This window comes from Fukomys damarensis, unplaced genomic scaffold, assembly GCF_012274545.1.
Source record: "Fukomys damarensis isolate Sample0158 unplaced genomic scaffold, DMR_v1.0_HiC HiC_scaffold_23, whole genome shotgun sequence".
Taxonomy (NCBI): domain Eukaryota; kingdom Metazoa; phylum Chordata; class Mammalia; order Rodentia; family Bathyergidae; genus Fukomys; species Fukomys damarensis.
Window position 1 is genome coordinate 57,648,468 of NW_022900935.1, and position 3,875 is coordinate 57,652,342.

Below are 3,875 nucleotides of genomic sequence, written 5' to 3' on the forward strand. Positions count from 1 at the left end.
CCTGCTCCTCCTCCTCCTGCCCTCTCACTTCCTGCTCTTGTTTTCAAGGCCCTTCTTCTATCTCCAATGATGCCAGCTGGTTTCAGAGATTTCCTCATTTATTTGAAGTTGATTAAATAGCAATTAATGGTGAAAAGCTACGCTTGATGGGCTTTAATAAGCATGAGTATTTATAGATATAAAACAATACCACACCAATGTCTCCCGATTAACTCATGCCTGTAACAATGCTTAATCTTCTTTTCAGGGCCGTGTGTTTATAAAGGGTGTTTTGAAATTTAATTGGTATTGTGAAAAGATAGCCTATAGCAAGTTAATTAGACACTAATTAGACCCTAAAAATACTAATCAGAAATACTAAGTGGCATTTAATAAGTATGTTAAATATCCTCTTTATTTCAGTTATCTTGTTTTATAGCAATTAAGTTACTGAACTTCTTTGGAGTAAATGAAGAAACAAGCTTAATGTTTCAATTTAATTTAATTAATGTAAATTTGAATTAATTATGCTGTTGGAATTAATTGTATGGTGTGTTCCGCAGCAAGTGTAAAATTTGGGTAAATATTATTTTATTGGGCTTACAACAAATACAATTTCTATCATTTTAAAAAATAAAGGAAGAAAAATGTCATTACTGGTTCCTTCAAACTGTATTCAGGGCCTGTCCACAAAAATGACCCATGGGAAACACAGAGGAAAATGGAAATGTAGTTTTGAGGACCAGCAGTATTGACTCAATGGTGCTACTGTTACACACCTGATGCTTAAGGGGGCAGGGGGGCTGTAGCCTCCTGGGCAGCTTAAGGATACTGACTCTGGGGTAACAAAGTGGAACCTAAGAAATAAGGTTCTCCACGTCCCATAGTCAGGTAGCTCCCCTCAGAGACTGAAGGCTTGGGAGGGAACCTTATAACTGAGAGCAGTGTTGCTGGTGGGGCACATATAGGTAGAACACAGAATGTACAGTCAGTGTGGAGAGGAAGACTTTCCTGCATTAGAGCACTTGAACCTGAGCACAGCCCTGTCCCTCACTGTGTGACTCTGGAAAAGTCATTTGTCTTCTCCGAGCTCCAGGAGAGTAAAGGGAAGAATACTGGCCATCTTGCTGGGTCCAGGAGTTGATGGCGTACAAGGCTTCTAGCTACTTAAGAAACGAGAGTAGGGAGAAATGTATCTCTTTCCTCCTCTATCTCTTGGCATTCACATGATGGAGTAAATACGGATACAGAAAAGTCTAAGGGAGCTCTTCATACAGTGTACTGTGGAGTGACTTTCAGGCCGTATGACAGATGATAGTAATAATACAGAGCAAGACGGAGAAAGTATGGAATGTACACTGTCATTTACCTAAGGAGGAGATGATACAAATATATGCACATACCTGCTTATATTAAAGAAATGGAAAGAAAAAGCCAAGCCAAATCATCAAAAAGCAGTTCAACCTCTAGGGGAGCATGAAGATCTGGAATTTGCTTTGTGGACTTGATTTTGGATCCATGTAAATATTCTACATAATTATAAAACAAAATTAAATTAAAAAAAATCAATCCCACAAAATTGAAAACAAAATGAAGCAAATGAACCTAACAGGGTATCGAGCTGTAGCAAAATTACACGGAGAGAAGCTATTTCAAAAGACGCTGTAGCACAGCCCTGTGAAGTATATCCCTCCTGGGATAGATCCTGAGAACGGAAAGGACTGCAGATAATCGGAGACTATTTTCAGTAATTATCATGTTCATATTCCTATTCTGAAACTGTGGTGTGTGTTTGTGGGATGAAGTAGGTGGGTAATTATATTGCTGGTGTAGGAACTGGATTTTCAGGATGGAGAAAGGAATAGAGACAAACCCAATGAGATTATTCAAAAGCTTGTAGTCCTGAGAAGGCGTGGGAAGTTTCAATGTGTTTTATCTTTAAAAAAAAAAAAAAGTATTTTTTCCTAAACGCCCATTATCAGGGTCTCGAAACAGGAACGATTCCTGGAGCCAGGAGCGCTCCAAGTGTATGCCAAGCACTCCCGTTTCTTCTCTTCTTCCTTGTTTTCCTCTCCTTCCTTTCGCTTTCCTCTCTCTTGTCTTTTTCTCTCTCTCTTGCAGTACTGGAAATTGAACCCAGGGTCTTCATACCAAACTCAAATTTGAGGCAGGGTCTTGCTAAATCACCTAGGCTCACGTCAAGCTTGCAGTCTTTCTGCCTCAGCTTCCCAGAGTGCTGGGGTTACAGCAAGCTTAACTATCATTTCCTTCCAAAAGAAACCAGAGCTCCTCGAAGAGCTGGCTGATCCCGGGCCACGAAGGGAATGTACACAGCTCAGAACACCTTGTCATATCAGGAAGCAAGAAAGTTCTTCAAGGCTCTCAGGGCCCTGCTGGAAAGGACTTATGAGCCTAGTGGAAGAGGGCCAATGATGGGCTGATTTGACATCACTAAGAAAAACAATGGCAATGAACTGAAACTGCTCTATCAGATGGGTTAAAAAAATTCTTACGTACCTCATAATACTAGCAAAAGCAAACAAAACCGAAAGACACCTCCCTCCAAATTCACCTGTCACCGAAGAAGATATGTACCAAGAAACCAATTCATCATATTAAAAAATTGGTAAATAGTGGAAAAGAATGGAGCATTTATCATGGTTTTCCTCAATGAACCCAATGTTCAGGTAGCCAAAAAGTTGATAAAGGGAATAATTCTTTTTTTTTTTCCCCCAAAGAGGCATTTCAAACTGGGTGTGGTGGTGCACACCTGTAATCCCAGCAATCTCAGAGGCGGAGGCAGGAGGATTGCAACTTTGAGCCTATAATCACAGGCTAATTTAGCAATGTAACAGGACCCTGTCTCCAAAAGCGGGAAGGGGAGCTGGGGATGTAGCTCAGTGTGCAGATTCTGGCTTCAATCCCCAGTACCACAAAAATGTAAAAAAAAAAGCATTTCAGCTAATGAAGAAGTCATATTTGCCAGTCTCCATTTTGCAGCCACTACTGAAATAACAGATAACACAAGAACTGCTAAGGGCCACCAGTGTCACGACACCACAATAAGAGAGAACCAGACTCTGTGCCTTCTCGTGGAAATACAAACCACAATCTAGGAAGTAACATTTAAAAAAAAAAATCCTCAAACTTTTAATCTGCTCCGCCTCCTGCTCTACATTCCAATTTACTGTAAATACTGCATTCAGGGGAATGTGTGACCCCCCCGCAGGGACACAATCAGCAAAATCTAGGCTGTGGGAAATTCTACGGGGCAAATGACTAAGTTTCTTCATTAAATAAATTACAAGAAAAAGGGGGAGAAAAAGGGATGAGAGAGACAGAGAGAGAGAGAGAGAGGGAGAGGGAGAGAATCTATAGATTAACTGAGGCCTTAAAAAAAAAAACAACTGCAATCATGTGGATTTCATTTAGATCTCAGAACAAATAAACAAACCAGCTGCAGAAATAACGTGGTAAGGACATGTGAAGGCTGGCTGGCTGTCTAATGGCATTAAAGGGACTGACTGTTGATATTTTTAGGCACGCTAATGATAATGTGGTTATTGTGGTTTTGTTTTAAATAGACTTTATCTGTAATCTTTCTCTACAGAAGCATTTAAGGATGACATGATATACTGCCTCGGATTTTCTCCAAACCTTCCAGGGGAGAGGCAGAGAGAGAGAGAGAGAGAGAGAGAGACAGACAGAGACAGAGACAAAGAAAGAAAGTGAAGAGCTGACATCTCCATGAGCAACCCTATCCTCTACCCCCACCACACTGAGCCCAGGTCTTTCTCTCCTCTTCATAGCTCTCCTTCCCTCAGCAGCAGATGTCACCCTCCTTTGACTTCCTTCTCAAGGCTGTCCTTTATTTAATTAGATCTCATGTATAGAAA

At 40.7% G+C, this 3,875-nt stretch overlaps 1 protein-coding gene across 1 annotated transcript in view; it reads right to left on the minus strand.

Moving 5' to 3' along the window:
• Nucleotides 1-3,875, minus strand: part of Sdk2 (sidekick cell adhesion molecule 2) — a 251,233-nt gene that overhangs the window by 52,345 nt on the left and 195,013 nt on the right. The gene's annotated exons all lie outside the window — the stretch shown is intronic.